Genomic DNA, 18,920 nt, shown 5'->3' with positions numbered 1-18,920 from the left:
TATATTAATGAAACACTTAATCTAAAACCTCAGATCATATACACATATTCTAAAAAAAATAATTAAAAAAAAGCAGACGCACCCTTTGGTAAAATATCAAGCTAAATTGTTGGATTTTGTTTATTAATAACTGCCTATCCAATCATCTGTATTCCCACTTTTTTTTTTAGCAACCATGTCACCTGAGCTTGTACAACTCTTGGCAATCGTTGGTTCATATCCTCATTGGAAATGCCATAGTTCTCGCCACTCAGTTTGCGTGCATCCAATTCTGCCAGGGCAAAAACAGGGAATTTCACTGTCTAGTGCAAGAATTGCGAATGGATAGCGAGCGGTTTCATCAGTATGTCTGACTCGATACTGGCTAGTTCGACCCTCTCCGCAGCGAGGTTAGACCCCAAACTGCAAGAATGGATGCAAGCTAGCTCTGGTGAACATCTTGCTATTTGTCTTTGGTAAATAATCTAAGAAATAGATATTGGGGTATTTCATTATAGTCCTACAGGCTGTGAGCATCTTTTCCAATGTTGGCAATGAAATGCTAAGAAAATTCAAGAGTCTTCAATCATTTTACAGACATTGATCACGTCACTGTGTCAGAAATCGCTTCGGTTTGTCGCTTTACGCCAAACTGCAATTACAACTCACCTTCCGCCACAGAAAACGAATCACTGCCCGCTGCTTTGTTGCCTGCTAACAGGAATGTACCCCGTTTATTAGCTCGCGTGCATGCTATGTACGCCTAAAGGCAATGACAACCACAATTACCATTTGTGTCTGCCTTGTGTGTGTAGTAAACACACGCATACAAACTAGAGCCTGACCGCACTGACCGGTGGACTGTGGGCATCCTCCGCTGTGCCTCCAGGGAAGCAGAGAGGGTTAAGGGCCTTGCTCAAGTTTGGTGAGCCCAGGTATCGACACAACCCAGTAATAAATAGCCCAGTGCTCGAACCACTGAGCCACCACTGCCCCACCCTCCAACAATAAATACACAGAGCTTCAAAACTCAAACTCCATGACACACGCCATTGCACAGCCCATCACTTCTTGTTTCACGTCCGAGTCATTGTGCTTCCCAGCCTGACAAGACGTCCGATGGCAAGCTTTCACGCTCGAGCACAGAATGATCCATCAGCGCTCAGCCGCTTTCTGAGCACAGACCGCATGAAGCATTCATCAACCCAGAGTGACTCTGTGAACGAGTGAAGCGCTCACACAGGGCAGGGTCTGTAGGGTCCCCCTGAGACAGGACCTCGCACAGGAAGAGGAAGTGAAGCAGGGGAAAGGTTACATTAACAACCGGACGGAGCTGTCCAGGGGTCCAAAGCACATGCTCAGTATGGGAGAAGAGCAACAACCCAGGACACAGGACATGGCGTGATCAAGAGAGATGCTCTGCAATGGACCCAGATCTCTGCCTTAATGAAAGTTAAAACTGCTTGTTGATGGATACAAAAAAAACAAAAAAAAAAAAAACAACTAAAAATCTTGTCACTTTACAAGGTACTTCTAAAGCATGTGTAATGATCCATAACGGAATTCACTTCCAATATTTTTTATTAATAAAACAAACGGAAGTCGAGTCAAATTTATTTTTATAGTGCTTTTTACAACTGTTGTAGTCCCAAAGCAGCTTTACATAATTAGTAATTAGTAAAAGACAGAAACAAAAAAGAAATAATGAAGGAAGTGATGTGGCAAGTGGAGCTACGTTCTCCAACAGCTCAGCCATATCTATACTCGTGTGGCTCATGAGGTGAGGTGAGCATGAGGAGATGGCTGCCACTAGTTCACGATAAAAAACAAAACAACAACAAAAAAAAAAGCGTATAGTTAAGATGACAAGATTCTGTGGCAGTGGACGTTCACACACCACACAATACAGCCATCCCAACAGTTTTCTTCAATGGTTCCATGACCTCAGGTTATTACGTCACGCTCAGGGATGGTTCTGTGTCTCTCAGCCCATCCAAAAACAAGCGTTCTTTAGTGGCGGCTTAAGTCGACACTTGGACATCGTGACAATTACACTTCCAGACTGTAGTGGGAGCCCAGGAGCAAGGACTGCCAATTCTCACCTAATGCTCCTTTAAAATGCTGTACAATAACCAGCAATAAGGACTAATTGTATGAATAATTTCTTAGAAGAGCTCAGTAATTATCTGCAAACTAAACTAAGAAAAGTACAAAAAAAATGACAGTGTATCTTTCTTATATGTAGGTTAGTGCTCGCAGATACTGGCACTTATACACAGTATCGCAATAGAGAGTACAGATACCATGAAGCTTACTGAGGCCCTACACTTCTTAAATAAAAAAAAAAAAAAAAAACATTTTTGTTTTCATACTTTATGAAACCAAATGTTTAAACAACCAGTAAAAGCTGGTAATAAATAGTTATAATCATTGAAACTTAATTTTAATATTAGTGAACCTTTTACATGAACACCTATTGTTTAAAAAATAAAAATAATAAAAAAAGTTTCCTGCCTGCACGTGTTTCTGCACTGTGGCAATTTATTTTTTTCCATAGTTCTGAAACTTTTCAAATGTGCAGTTACTCAACCAGTAAATGCTGTTCTTTCAATCCTATATTATCTTATTAAGGAACATAATATATTAATATTAAATATCAGGATGTATAGCCATCTATCTAGTATTCAAGTCAGAGTTGATATCGGTACTCACTACCGGCAGATATTCGAAAATCTGGTATCGGTAAGAAAAAAAAGAGGTATCGGTGCATCCCTAGTTAGGATTTTGTGGTACATCCCTTATTTTCTCTTCAGCCTGAGTTTGCCCAAGTAATACTCCGTCAGGCTTGCTCATTTTCTCTCCCTCTCCTCTGGATGTCCAGAGCGTGGCAGCTTTTGAACACGTCTTGTCTCTTTCCGCCACTTCAGTGCATTTTTCACACTCGACTCTGGAGTTTTCTACAATATTCCTCACAGACATTTTGTTCCCAGGAGACCAGAAATATTTCCTCTGTATATTTGATTTGATTTCTAAAACAACTGTTACATTACAGTGCAGCTGTATATGCAAAAATAAGTAGGGGTCAGTTTACCCTTACAAAGTCACCATTATAAAAGGGCTTATGAATAGTTAATTAAAACATGTTTAATAATGAAAATATCCCAGTTATACACCTTAAAAGCATTAGTAAGAAGTTATAACAAAGAAAATGGGAAACAGTGACCCGCTGCTTTCCAAATACTGAGCCCACATTCCTGTATCCAGTTAAATCTCATACCTTACCGGTCACTAATCTTAATGTGTTCCACACATCAACAGATAGTGATTAACCTCTCCGGGCATGTTTGCTCACTAGTGTGCATGCGTGTGTTTGCTGTACAGATGGGTCAGGGTGTCTAACAAAAATGGTGACTATAGTGGTCTATGACAGTTACTACAATTTAACCACCGATAAAGAGTTTCTATTAGTCAGAAATGATAATCTGACCACACATTAAACACATCAACACTCATGAATTCACCCGTATCCTTCCAGTTTACAGCACTGTTTATGTTGATGTTTGTAATTAATGCTTTAAAATAATCTGAGATGCCAAGAAACCTCAAACTAAACGGGAGAAAATTGAAAAGGTCGGATTTGCAAATTAAAGACAACCTGACTGAGGTTGAAGAGTAGTAACATACTGACAAATACACCTTATGGACAAAAGTATTGGGACACCTAGACATTACACCTACTTTAAGGACATCCCATTCTAAATCCATAAGTATATATACACGGAGATGCGCCCATATGGAGTCTGTGATTAAAGAAACTTAGCAACTAAGCTATGAACACAAGCTGTGAATTTTACAATTACGCTATTAGAGCTTTGTCCTGAGTATTTATATTAGAATTACAGTAATTACAGTTTGGCTCTTCTCCAAGTGAGCAGCAAATCAGGCAAATGAGCATATTTGCTATGATAACCATGTCAGCTACAAAAAGTATGTGTAGCAAGTTGGTGAATTAGGATGTATCAGCATGTAAAAAGGGACTATGTAATTCTTAGAGTTGCAATATTCAGTCACATTCAATAAATTTTAAACCCATTAGAATGGAGTAGAGGCATGGAATTGCCAAAAAATAAAAAATACATATATCACTGTCCAAATACTTAGGAATCTGACTGTAGTACATATCAGTTCCCATACACCGGCTGTTGCTGAAAGCCTTTTGATAATTAAGCCAACTGTTTGACACATGCAGCTGTTTGGCGCTGTAGACGTACAGACAATACCCATGATGTGTTCAGAGAAGCATGTCGTAATGTGATTTCTCTCAATAACATACAGTCCTTGCCCACCTTGAAACACCAAGGCTCAGAATCTCTGAAAATTGCTTCCTATTGCTGCGGCTTGAGTTTAAACCCGGGCGACGCCATAATCGCCCACAGCCTGAAGTCCAAGAAAGCACAGTTGGTCCTGCTGCTCTCTGGGTGGAAAGGATGGCTTACTTCCTCTCGTTGATCCACAGTGGTGCTGGCCAATCGTGGACGTCTGCCAGCTCACGTAACAGTCAGCCCTCTCCAAATGTGTTCAGCTGCTCTGCGATTTTGCGCAAGAGAGGGGGAAATAAATAAATAAATAAAATAACAGCTGAAAAGATGCAGTAGCTGCTTCCTGTCTCAGGGAAAAAAGGGGAGAAATGGAGATGGGTGGAAATGGAGCAGGGAGGGTACTTACTACGCCAATGCTTTTCAACACGAGCTACTGTATATATCAGCTACAGCATACAACGATTTCCACAGACAGTAACAATTTCTATGTACTTCCAACAGAAGTCAGAACAGAATAAGCAGGTGGTTCAGCATGTGCTTTTACGAGGCAATCTGCCATGCACTACAGGTGTTGAAAAGCACTGCAGTACTCACAGCACTCATAATACTGGCTGGCGCTGTGCAGTTCATACAGTAGCTGTGAACACTGTTGCAGCATGAGGGCATATCAGAAATAACACAAGGGAAAAGGGTGCTCTTGAATTAGCACGTTCTCTTACTAGACATTAGTCACTGTGATTCATAACGCAAGCTAATGAAGACATCAGCTGCCTCATTAAAGGAGCTGAAAAGGGAGCGTCGGTGCTGAGAAAGCGCTCGGATCTGATGAGGATCCTGCTCAGAGATACACAGCCTCTTTCAATTCCTCACTAAATCCGATTTTAACCAAAAGCCCCATTATGAGAAAAGGCGACGACTAATGCATTTCATTTAGTGCGACTAGGGATGTGTGATGATATCAGGCCTGTATTTCTGGGTGCCTGTACGAACTCAAGTTAATTTAATACTTTTTTAAAAAGGCAATTTAAACAAAGTGTAAGACCAAGTTCTAATACGAAAATCACTGTTCAGGTACTTGGAGAAAAAAAATATTATATCATTAAAGGACCATTAGATGATTTTTTTCTTCCTTTTCTTCTGAACTCAAAACTGGAAAATAGTGGTCCAATGCCACCAGCAATCAGAGCAAGCACAACTGGCCTTGCTCTCTCAGAAGTGGGTTGTTGGCACTTCCTCCACACATCACTCTTAGTGTGATGCTGGTCAGTACAGGCGTCGGTCAGCTGTTGCATCGGAGCTGGTTTACGGGCATTTCCTCAGAGCGCGCTGGCCGCCTAGCAATGCTGCATGAGTGGCAATCTGAAAATAGGCGGTGGAAAAGATGTATCACCACCCTCCTAGTGTTATAAAACATTAAATAATTAGAATAATTATAGCATTGGCCTCAGCACTTTTGCTTCTTGTCTGCATTAACACTGATCTGTCATATGGAGGAAGCCTCTCAGCCTTGGGTCAAAAAGAATAATACAAAAATAATAATGAATGAATAAATAAATAAATAAATAAACGCTGCCAAATGCTCAACACTGGAAGAGTTTTGGATGACGAAGTTGGACACAAATATGCAACATTCCTCCTGAACATGCATGTTAACGCTGTACAGGTATGTTAATATACGCTCTTAGTAAATCTTAGTAAGTAAATCTTTATCACTTAGGGAACTGAGTAAAGCAAAGCTTTGGGTGCACCTCCTCCAGTGGAAATATATATAATGCTGGTCAACTGCAGCTAACGATTCCAACCTGTTAACACAGGTAGTGACTGATCAACTCATAGGAGCTCATTACAAAGAACTCGGCCAGCACATACACTCCACTAAGACCAGAATTCTGAGTGTTTACAGATTGACAATTTCATCATCAAGAAGTTAAATTTCGTAGGTGGCAGCATCACACACTATCAGGTTACAATGCCAACACCATCACAGCCCTCTTTAGAGTTTGATGTCCACTCTGACCAGAGCAAGAGAGGTTTTTTCAGTGCATGTATAGAATAATTAGATGATCTTTAGAAGTCTCTCTAAAGAAAAATATTTTAAATGACAAGTTGAGAAAGCATTTAGTTTCACTAGCATGGCACAGATACCTTGGGTACCTCAGGTCAGTCTCACCCAGAAGATGAGCCAAAGATCATTGTATAGCGTAGCCTTTAGTCTATATATGGCTTATGAACATGTAGCTGCTAATTTTCCAAACAAAAAATGTATTATTACTACACACATATTATAGATTAGGTTATCACTTTTTTTTAAAGCAGCATAAATTGAGTGGTCACTTCCATCTCATGCTAAAATCTCTTATCTTGTGCGAATCGTACTTCAGCAGAACAGTCAGCAGTGCAGTGGGGAATTATGTGATCTACTGTATTTAGGCCATTCCCTACACAAAGAAATGTGCTTAAAATAATGATGGAATACAGAAATTAGATTATAGTTTATATCCAGTCAAGCCCAAAGCGCACAACACACACCCTGGCACAGTCAATCAACATAAAAGCCCAGATTCTAGCCTTACTTTTTGTCTTAGTCACGTATTTACTGGAAATCCTAAAGCAGCAGGCAGGGGAATACATAGATTTAATAAGGAGTGTGTTTAGTGGTAGTGCAAGAACAACAGGTTTACAAAGCTTCCCTACCGATGCCTAATAAAGGCTGGTTCATACCTACTGTGGAGGCGAGGCCAAAGTGACATAACTGTGGAAGAAACGGCATCAAGGTACGCCTTTTTTTCTGTGTCGTTGGCACAAGAGGTATGCACGTCGAGCAAGGCGAATGGCCTGGTGCTACAGCGCACGCGCTGTGCCGCATCTGCACTAAGTACGAACCTGAACAGACGACACCTCCGGTGGTTTTGCAGTTTGTGGTGGTCCATCGCCTAGAATAGAGTCGGTGTGTTTTCTGTTCAGGTGCTTGTGCATCAGAGTGCTGCTGTGGTATGCCTACGAAACCTTTGCCCAGTATACAAAAAGGTATACCACCTTTTTTGTTTTGTGCTAATTTTAGGTTCTCATACTTTCTACATCTTGGGTCTTTTGGGGGGGCTTCCTGCGCCCCAATTGTTTGCTTTCTTTCCAAATTGGAGACGGACAGACTGGTGATGTAATATATTTCGCATTCTGGAGGAGCATAAATGTTGCAAAACCATTTTATTCCAGACATTTCATCCACCAAAATTGAGTTACCTGAATTTGAACTATTACCTGAACTATGAATGGCATAAAGTCACCCAACAGCAATGTGAAAGACTAGTGGAGAACCTACCAAGACATGAAAGCTATGATTGGCAGTCAAGGTTATTTCACTAGTGATTTTTGAATGCTCTAAAAGTTCAAATACAGTGTTGTTCACATCTTATTTGCATTACAATTATAATAATCATTTTGCATTATTTGAGCAGTTTTTAGCAGTTGTCAGAGAAATGTTAATTTAATTTTTTTCCAGAGCTGTGGGTACATATGAATGGATTTGCATGACATATCAATTTAGAAAAATCATAATAATAAATAATGAACTGGATATCTACATCAGCCCACAGTGCCACCATCCTTATTTACGGTCAGTTCCTCTGGACAATGCTCATATTTGGAGCTAAAAACTCATTCTGCTCTCAAAATCCCAACTGTTTCTGCACAATGCAGAGCACAGTGATGGTGTACAAAAATATATATTTTTCTATTTTACATCCAAATCAACAGCCACAAGATCCTTGAAATTAGTTGTAATTTATCGTTTTAAGTGTCTGGTTAGAACCATAATGCCCTCCTTTTTGCCGCTCCCCACCATGCATACACTTCATTATCTAAGCCTGGTCCGGAAAAGTCAATTTCAGGTCACTTCAGGCATTCATTTCTTCAGTGGAAAAATGTAGTTTGTGTAAGAGTAAAGCATCAACAAAAAATAAACATACTTGGTAGGCTAGAGATTCCACAAGACGACAGCAGCGACTTGCAGAAAAAGATGAAGGTGAGCAAAGCTATAAAGACGCTGGAGTGAACGACGAGGACTCATGGGACTGAGCGCTCAAGCAAATTGCCTCGTTCAGAAGCAAAAGTTCTGCTGCTCTGCGGGGAAAACTGCACTTTGAATGACAGCTCATTTTAAGTCCAGACGGTCTAATTGCTGACCTCCTCCTCACAAGATGCACACTTAGACACACTCAGATGGCAATAATGTGCTGAAGATACAAATAAACTGGAGAACTGTGAGAGCGAGAGCGAGGAAATAAGCGCTCATCTTCAACAGAGAAAGTGGGACAAAGCCAGGTAAGTGAAGCTCATGAAATATTAGTGGCAGGCTTGAACCCTGGAGGGGCCCCAACAGCTGCAACATCACAATCTAGAAATCAGCTATTTGTCACAACAGCAGAGGCACAACTCGCACTCACCTCATTAGGAAGTAAACTACATACCCCTGATGTGCTGATACAAGCCTTCTCTGGGCTTGGGCTACCACTACTACTGTATATTGTGCCCCTTATACACCCACAGAGCAAGAGCTCGGTCTGAAAACTTCGGCTTTGCCCTGGAGCTACGAGGCTAATGTAGCTAATGCAACGTTAAGTGTACACTCCACTTAGCAAAGTGAGCCGCATTCCTAAACCACAACACACTTAGGGTCTGTTAACACCTGCCAATGACATTTTTTTGGTGAAAAAAAAGACGCTTTGTGGTAGGATTACGATTGGATTACTCAAACCACAATCAGAGGTGGTCAGAGACGGAGCTCAACCACATTTAATACAAGTGTATTAACATGTAGGTGCTTTTTTTTACCCTTTTCTTTTTTTTTAAGAGGAAAGTAAAATCTTCTCATCTGGTCAGACTTGGGAAGCCGTAAACAGCTACTGGTCAAAGTAGATTGAGATACTTCCCGGGTTCAAAAGCACAGAACCCTTACGGGCTACTTATACACCTACCTTGCTTGGTCTGTATCTGTTGTACCGGACTTCACAGTTTGATCGAATACATACAGATTGAACGAAGAAACCAGTTACAGGACTTTGAGGTAGGCTAAATACCACAGAACTATTGAAGTAAAAAAAAAAAAAGAAGAAGTATATTTGTGGCATGATGAGCTCGTTCATTTGGCGAATTCAAACCAGTCTCGAGTACTGGGCTTAAAGTTGGTGCAGCTGGTGGTAGTGCTGTAACATAAGCTATTTAGTAACCAAATAAATCTGTTCATTCATGTTTTTCTAGGAAAGGCTACTGATTGATTTGACAACACGCCAGCATCAATGTCAAGTACAGGAAGACGCAGCCCATGTAGGATGATGACGACAGGACACAGGTACATCAAGCAAAGTTCTTTAGTTTGCTAATCCGAAACCAAACAGAGCAAACATATGCAATGGAACAATAACATAAACCCTGGTTCGAAGCTTACTTATGTGATTTCTGACACTGCATGCCTGAGTGGCTTTAGGTTTCCAAGGAGGAGACGCCCCTCCTGTTACCCCTTTTTCCAGAAATGAACATAAATAAATATCACCAAAAACATCAGAAGATTAGACACAGATCCTTTAAAGCAACTTTGTGTAATAAGGAGAATAGCATCTCCATCATGATCACTCTGGGCCAGAAGGCTGCTACACTGCCACCTCAGCCCACATGCATCTTTCACTTTAGATGGCAGTTCTGTATCTCTCTGTTTGCCAAGAAACACATGTTTAAAGCAGCATTATGTAGCATTTTTACCATAACGTAATATTTACATTTACATTTAAGGCATTTAGCAGACGCTCTTATCCAGAGCGACTTACAAAAGTGCTTCACTATTTACCCAAGAAAAACCTTAACTAGTTAGAATAGACTAATAATTCAAAAGATACCTCTAAACACAAGACAATAAGGTGACCATAGTACTCTATTCGCTATTCGTCCAAGTACTCTGAAGAGGTGGGTCTTCAGTCTATGTTTGAAGACAGCGAGCGACTCTGCCGTTCGGACACCCAGAGGAAGCTCGTTCCACCACTGTGGTGCAGGACAGAAAAAAGCCTGGACGCTCGTCTTCCGTGGATTTTGAGGGATGGAGGGTCGAGCTGAGCCGTACTTGAAGCTCGAAGGGCTCTTGGTGCGGATCGGCTTTTGACCATTGCTATCAAGTATGGAGGGGCTGGTCCGTTCTTGGCTTTGTAGGCCAGCGTCAGGGTTTAGAATCTGATGCAGCTACAGGAAGCCAGTGAAGAGAATGCAGCAGTGGAGTGACATGGCTGAATTTAGGGACATTGAAGACGACCCGTGCCGCTGCATTCTGGATGAGTTGCAGGGGCTTGATGGTGCGTAGAGGGAGACCAGCCAGAAGAGAGTTGCAGTAGTCAAGTCAGGAAGTGAAGAGAGACTGAACGAGCACCTGGGTGGCCTCTCTAGAGAGGAAGGGTCGAATTCTCAGAATGTTGTACAGGAGAAATCTGCAGGACCGAGTTACGTTTGTAACAAAATCGGGGTGGACAAGATGACAGTATTCCACCATGTTGTGATAAATGCTCAATGATATAGTCAGTACCTAGCAAGTCTCCTACTGCGCTATATAACTTTGGTGAAGCGGAAAGCAAAAAAAACACGCGCGAGAACTGTGTAATGCTGCAAAACCCAGGAGCAAGAAATGCCAATCCTCATATGCTTAATGATGCTCTAAGCTGTCCATGCGGAAAATCTCATAGCATGATTTGTACTAACAGCAGTGGTTCATACATGATTTAATACTTCAGACTGGAGAGGTACCCCTGTAGCCAAAAATACAACTTCTCACAACGCTGCTTTAACATTGTATAAAACGCATCACATAGTTTTAAGTGAGCGTGAGGTGTTTTAAGTGAGAGCATGTAAACAGGACTACAAAGGAACCTGTCCACTGACTAGAACTTAACCAGGCTACTTGTGCATGGAAATGTAGTTACTGTGTAAATCACATTTTATTTACTTTAATTACTCGAACATTATCACCCAAGTCCACAATTACCAGCACTCCCATACAAACCCACAGCACCCTGAGATTTCTCCCCAGGAGAGCTCAGAGCTAGCATCCAACTCTTAGCGCATCTGGAGTGGCGAAGGTCATCACACTTAATTAAGCCATTTGGCGAGTGAGAGGTCTGGCAACACTTTGCACCCGATGTGCGAGAAAAAGAGCCAAGTGCGAGCGGCTAGCTGGACAAGCCGTAATTTCTCTTGACAGGGTGCATCACACCATGCACACACTCTCCCTCTCTTCAACTCTCTCTCTCTGTCTCCATCCTCAACACCCACACTTTTATTTGCTGGTGGTCCGACACATACACACAAAGCACTCTAGACAGCTGCTGTTATAAGGAGATAAAGTTGCACTGGTGAGGCTAAATCCCTTTCACGACAAGCGTCTAAACACGCAGAGGAGGAAAAGCTCCTAAGCCCCATACAACCCACATCAGACACACAATGAAGAATTGAGTGCTTAACTTCTGCATTTGACAGCGACTCGAATAAATGTCATTATCTTTAAAACCTTAAAAATCCATTGGCACCTTTTATTGCTGCAAAACAAGAAAAAAGGATCCAATCATATTTCAATGCAATTATTTGAGATTTTTCAATATTTGAACAGTATAATTGGAAGCTTTTCCTGTGGCCCTGGCTGTTTTAAGTAGCCAGTGCTCATCTAAAGGACAGACTGCCCACGTTTACCACACACAGCTCTGACTCACACAGCCAAGTTTTCACCCGGACGTGTGTCCAAATCAACAGGAGCTACGTCCTCCAGCAGGGGTTGTTTCGCTTGCAAACAGAACAGTCCGAATAAGTACCTGTACCTGAAAAGGCATCAAATTAAAGAGGACACAGGTCTTTCAACATTTCTAAGGGCCTGAAGCAAAGGTTTGGGTACGCTGCATGGTCAGAACAGCATCATCCTCTTCAACAAGCATCACAGCTTGTAAGCGCTTTCTGTAGCAGCCAAGAGACGGTCAGTTCTTGTTTGGAGGATTTCTGCCCATTCTTACTCACAACTGCCTTCTAGTTCTGTGAGATTCTCAGGCTATCTTGTATTCTCAGCTCATTCCAGGACTAGCCACATATTTTTCAAAAGATATTTAGGTCTTAAGCTGGTGCCTCTTTAAGCAGTCCTTTGTGAATTTGGAGGTGTGGTTTGTGTCCCTGTGCCACTAGCTGCTCCACAAGCCCAAAGCATGATCGATCCACACTGTCAAAAGCTGAGCTCTGTGCAGATGAGCGGGTTCACACAAACGTGTTAACCTTTTGCACTACATGCTTCAGCCAAGACAAACTAGCCTTTCGTCCACGTTGGAGGGACTTCCAGACTTGGTAACTGCCCTCCTGTTGGCGGTGCTAAAGCCCAATAGAGATTTTTGAGGAATGCTGAAGACCTGTGAGTTCCAATCCAAACGGTTGAACAAGAAATTGCAGCATTCTGTGACAGAGGAGCCTCACGTAGAGCTACTGTAATCCTTAACTTGCGAATATGATCCAATTGGCTCTTAGGATAGTCCAAGTGAGAGAAATATTGGCTGATCAATTAAATATTCTGACTGAAAATCGACCTGATTATTGATACATAGCTGCTGTCTAATGAAAATTATGAATTAATGAATCTTTTTTGTTCGTTTTTAGTTTTAGTTTGAACCCTGTAGCTGCTCACTGTACATTGTGTAAATATTTGTGGAAGACGACCAATAGAACTGCTCTTAATTACTTGAAATCAACTTATTTTACATTGACTTTTACATTTTTGCTTTCTCCTGTAAAAATCTGCATTTTGGAGATATGCTTTTCAATTCATTTCGCTGCACTTGCAACTCACATAAATGTGTTCTTTATAGTGGTAATTAAGACAAATGCGGTCTCATTATCTACACTGTATAAATATTTAACTACAACTCGTAAACAATGTCTCAATGCTACCGTGGTAGAAGGCTGTTTCAGTCATTTTAAAAGCAAAAACAAACACACAAACAAACAATACACACTGCGCTGTGTTTGAAGGACTGAAGGTCTGTGAGTATGTACCAGTCAAGTTCATCTTCATTTTCTATGAAACTATGAAGGTGCATTTTTTGGGCCACATTTTAAAAGATCTTGCAGAATCGAGACAGCCTCCAGTGACCTAACAACCGAGGAATCTAGCCTTCCTTGGCTCCATCCTTGGCTCTGAGACATGACTACAGACACCATGAGGCCACAAAGACGCACAATAGCCACATGCTCACATTCTGAACACTGGGGCTAGATATCTGGCTGGCAACAGCTGACGGCTGGTCCAATAAAATATGCTTGGATTGGCATCAACTTAAAACCCCCCAACCCCCCCAAAAAGTAATGGTACCTGAGGCCTGATGTTTAGCATGACACAAAGCAAAAAAAAAAAAAAAACCACAATGTTCAATGCTAGCATTTGCTGATGCTCAAATTGCCCATGTTTAGAGGACAAAGCCTCTACAAATAACTAGCATCATTTCAGAGTGCATGCTAATATGAAGTCATTTTACAGCAACTGTTAGCCAACAGATCAAGTAGGCCAGTCAGCTTGCATGAGATATTAAGCACTACACTGGTCATTTTAACTCCAGATACTCACTTTAGAATTCATTTGGCAGCATATTTTCCTCCAATTCTGTGGCTGTTACCTATAAAACCACAAAGATAGAGCAGGACTGGTTATTGGCAGACACCCATTCAGCATTAGGATTCTGCTCAAGTAATTTTCTTCAGCAGTCATCAGGGTTCTTTAGTCAGGTCTGTTTCTGTCCCTTCTTCTCTATTCCCCAACCTGTTTGTAGAGAACTGAAGACAACCCAAATACACCGGTTTCCTGAACTCACTGAAGACAGGCTGCAGTTTCCATTAAACTAGACCTGACATCTAAATTCTGTCTGAAAAACAACTGCAAAATTATGCAAGCCAAAGAAGACACCCACACACCCACTCTGAAACGTTGACTCGCACTGAACTTCACTTCATGTCCCAACAAGAGCAAAAATAGAAAGCTGTGGTTGGGAAAATTCTCCTTCCAGAACACCATTAGTAGCAAAGTCAAGCAAGGAAGACAACTTAATATACATCAGGCAACATGCATTCCTTTTAAGACATGAATCGTTAGGCCCATTTGTCTGGACAGCGTCAACAAATTGCACCCAAGAGCCAAACAGAACATTGATTAGACTGACTGTAAAAGCTTAGGATGGCTGACCTTAACTTCTTCATTTAAGAAGAGTTTTAATCTGCATTGAATGCAAACAGAAAGGTCAAACCAGGCTTTCCCCAAGTCTTATCAGCAACTTGGGACATGAAATGCGTCTGACCTACGACAGGCGGACAAAACGCCCCCCCCCCCCCACCACCACCACCACCATATCTAATGCAGGTGTAATGAAGAGCTGGATGTCGTGGGGAAATACAGCAGAAATACTAGCGAGACTGCAGGCGAAAAACACTCACATTCTGACTTGCCTTTCTGCCTGCACACATGCTGAGGCCTGAACAATTGGTGAAAACACCCTTAGACTGAATAATAACTTAGTCTGGCTGTGCTGTGCATGCAGACATAGTTATTGTCATAACTATAGTGTTAGTGTTAGACACAATGAGCAACTTCAGAGCAATGGCGGATATTCCTGGCATTCACCTGACACCCTTGAAGAACACTGTCAGTATTTGCTTGGACAGGGAAAGATGTTTCACAGAAAAGATGCCATTGCTGCAGGAAAGCATACAGTGACTTAAGACCTATTCGGATGGCATTAGTTCTACATGGTGAGGTCGGGTAATGTAATTATTACCACAGAGATTTTAGTCCTGTAAAGCAAAGATTTGGGAGCCTTTTACTTTTTGTAAAGTGACACATTAAAAATCTCAATGATACTGTCTGCATTTTTTTCTCAAGCATGGAGGCGCTGGAGGAGCATTAGCTCAGTCACGGATGACACAGACCCCTCCCAAACTTTTACTTACTGCATAACTCCATTTATAAGAAGCCACTAGAGTCTTTTAATGCAAAGATTTCTTATCCTGTGCAAAGCGGTCATAAAATTTTACAGACGTCCTATAGTAAAATTACATTACTCCACCTCCCCATGTAAAACTAATCCAGTCTGAAGATGACAGTACAATCACCCACCCTAATATAGAACATAGGGCTGCCACGATTAGTTGCCATAGTCGATGACATTGGCACTGAAAAAACATAGACAGCAATATTTTAAGCCGAATTGTTTTAACATTATTATACTTATTATTTTTTATGATGTTAGCATCTGAAATACTTCATATCAAACAACATACGCTTTTCTCATTATTGTGCTCCATGAGGCCGGTTCCAGTCAAATATTAAAATGCTCAACTGAACTTTCTTGGAGGAAAAGGAATCGTTTAAGATTAATCAACTAATTGTCAACATAACAGATTAATCAATCGAAAATGGCCATTCATGGCAACCCTAATAGTGTGTGAAATCCTATAGAAACTGTTGTACAACTTGATGCATTCATGTTTCATTTGAAAAGTCTGAAAAGAGACTTTAGAACCAGCACACCAACAACAAGCTACGGTCCTAGCCAACATCGGTCAACAAGTCTCAGAAGTACTGTTCAGCTTCAAACCGTGGCTTGATGTTCCTCCTCTATTTCTGAGATCCTTATTGACACTGACAGCAGCCGCTTAGAAGGAGGAATACGTCCCTCAGTCCCGTAGACAAGATGTAATCTTTGCTGATACTTGCAAAAACAACAGGAAAAGAACGAGCAAAAGTCAAAAATATCACTTACCCCACCTCTATCACCTCCATGACTCATTAGAAGACTTTTTTTTCTTTTTCTGGACAACAGGTCTCAAGTGAAGTGACACCATTCATTTATGTACTGAAGAACCTTGATTCTATAAATGCCTTAAGATGTCTATAAAAGCCTGCTGAACCTAGAAAAAGAGAAACACTTCAATACAAGTTCTGAGGACATACAATAAATCCAGTACGGTGTTCAGCTGCAAATGACAAAATGCAAACGTGATCATGTAAAAACTAATTTCATCCGTCCTCAATTCTAGTCCTACAACTTCCACACTAGAGGTATATTCTTACTGTAGGTTGTGTTGTGGCCTACCCATCTGAAACCTATAGGCTCAAGTGTGTGGCAAAGTACCTTCACAGCAATGCCTGTTTTTTCTGGCATTCTCTTGAGATCCTTGATGACAGCGTCAGTGTTTGCATAGATGGCTGAGTATGTCCCGCAGCCCCACAGAGGAGATGCCATCTTTGCTGACACCAGCTATAACATCAAACACATCCTTCATTCAACAAATCTTGCAAACTTAAGATATAAAGGGGGGGGGGGACCCAACAGGTAACTGCCTTCTGAAGTACACCAAACACTTGTGAAGACACCATGCCCCCCCCCCCCCCCCCCAAAACTCTTCCCAACACTTTCCCAAACCACCTTGACATGAAACTATTCAGATGAGCCATCATTTCAGAACATCTCTGTCTTTCTGAAGAGAACGCAGAGTCACATGTGGTATTCAGTGACAGGAAACAATCTGTACCCCTCACAGAAACTTTTAGCCACCGACTATTTTTAGGGAGATTCATTCTTTTTTCCTGGCACTGATGAGGCACACAACCCCAATGAAATATTGAGGCGCTACATTTTCCCAGACAGTTAATAAAATATGCATCATCCACACACGGGAAGCCGCTAACCACTTCACCCAACCCTGCTCTCCAAGCGGAGAGATGCTAATGGATTCACATGGTCTACAGACTTCTTCAAAGTGGGCAAGGGGCTGTGTATGTATGCATGTATGTATGTATGCATGCATGCATGGAGACACATACAGCTATGGCAGTCCAGAATAAAGTGGTCCATTCATAAAACATAACACAATAAGGGATCCAATCTCTGGGCAACAGGAATAGTACAATGCTATGCAAGGTTGGACAGAATATGAGAATATGCCTTTCATTTAATTTGCCCAACATGACACTGCACATGCTGCAAAATGACTATTGTGCTTGTTTGCATACAGTGCTGTGGCGCTGAAACTATATATTGTGCAGAACTACTCTGGCTATTAAGTCTATTACTCTAGTAACTAGGCAATGTTCCACGCCGTCGTCCTCCTTGATTATCTTCTTCACAGACGTGGATTACAAGCCCAGGGACATACGGCATGGAGAGGTGTTTTGGTTGTGCTGGGAGAGGTTTGGTTGTCTATGTGTTTTTCTGTTTGACTAACTGGAGACACATTGACTATCCATGGTAAGGTAATGTGGCAAAAGTCTCGTCAGGAAAAATGTAAGATTCTAGGCACATGCAGTGCCCAGGTGTAAACAGGGTCCTTGCTATTGCGATAATACTCTACTTTGAATGAGCATCATGCAAGAGTTTGGGCACCCCTGGCGAACTGAGATATCCGATAACTCTGACTCTTACCTTAATTAGCTTGTTAGGGCTATGCCTTGTTCACAATCATTGATAGGGAAGGCCAGGTGCGAATTTGCAAAGTCCTCAACCCTTATCCCAACAACCAGAAGCCATGGACTTTCCTAAGCAACTGCACAGAACTCTGATCTTTTAACATTAGCAATTTAAACATTACAGGAGAGGGCTAGAAGAAGACAGCAAGAAGAAATGTGTACTGTAACAGTTGCTTGTAGGATTGCTGGGGCAAATCAAACGCCCAGTTTGACCGCAAAAGGAAAAGCTTCAGGAACATTTAGCAGACTCTGGAGTGCTGGGGCACTGTTCTACTGTGCAGCGACTACAGAAGTCATCAGAAGGACAAAATTAAGCGTCAGAAGTTTTCAAAGCTACATCTAAACCAGCCCTCATGCATTTCGGAAAGAACTGCGGACTGATGAAATTAAATAAGAGCCTCAGAATCCACAACGGACTACCTAAAGAGTAGCAAGCTGAAGGTTGGGCAGTGGTGGCTCAGAGGTTGGAGCGCCGGGATATCGATAACAGGGTTGTGGGTTTGATTCCCGGGCTCGGCAAGCTGCCACTGTTGGGTCCTTGAGCAAGGCCCTTTACCCTCTCTGCTCCCCGGGCGCTGGAGTTGGCTGCCCACCGCTCTGGGTGTGTGTGTGTACTCACTGCCCCTAACACGTGTTTGTGTGAGTGTGTGTTCACTACCAGGTGGGTTAAATGCAGAGGACACATTTCGCTGTACAGTCCACACTGTACAGTGACAAATACGTGCACCTTTACCTTTTTACCTTTTTATAGAAATTGGGTTGCAGCTGCTTTAAAAAGACTCAAATGCAGACATTTTAACATGGGTCATCAAAAAAAAAAAAAAGATATTTTAATATTTTAAATATTTTAAAATATCTGTCAGATGCCAATATCTGCTGATCCTGGTATAATTCCCATTGTACATCTCTCTAGGCAAGTTACAGGCCTTCCAGTTCAATAGGTGGTGTGAAATCAGCGTGAGGATTTAAACTGCTTGAATATGACCTTTGCAGACCAATAGCTTGTACAGAAATCAGGAACAGCATGCCACTGAAAACACTGTGACAATTCAAGGAATGGAACTCACAATGAAGGGTCAATACATGAGTCAATACAGAACACCAGT

At 41.7% G+C, this 18,920-nt stretch overlaps 1 protein-coding gene across 3 annotated transcripts in view; it reads right to left on the bottom strand.

Moving 5' to 3' along the window:
- The window catches only part of nck2b (NCK adaptor protein 2b), a 61,970-nt gene that overhangs the window by 38,788 nt on the left and 4,262 nt on the right, over positions 1-18,920 (bottom strand). The window contains exon 1 of one of the 3 annotated variants that reach the window (XM_072682915.1): positions 4,326-4,346. The exons of the other annotated variants lie outside the window; for them this stretch is intronic. The gene's annotated coding sequence lies outside the window, so the exon portion shown is untranslated. Of the gene's footprint in view, positions 1-4,325; positions 4,347-18,920 lie in introns of those variants that run through there. 3 annotated transcript variants of the gene reach the window in all.

The sequence above is a fragment of the Salminus brasiliensis genome, chromosome 7 (genome assembly GCF_030463535.1).
Source record: "Salminus brasiliensis chromosome 7, fSalBra1.hap2, whole genome shotgun sequence".
NCBI lineage: Eukaryota > Metazoa > Chordata > Actinopteri > Characiformes > Bryconidae > Salminus > Salminus brasiliensis.
This window is presented reverse-complemented; position numbering and strand designations above follow the sequence as displayed.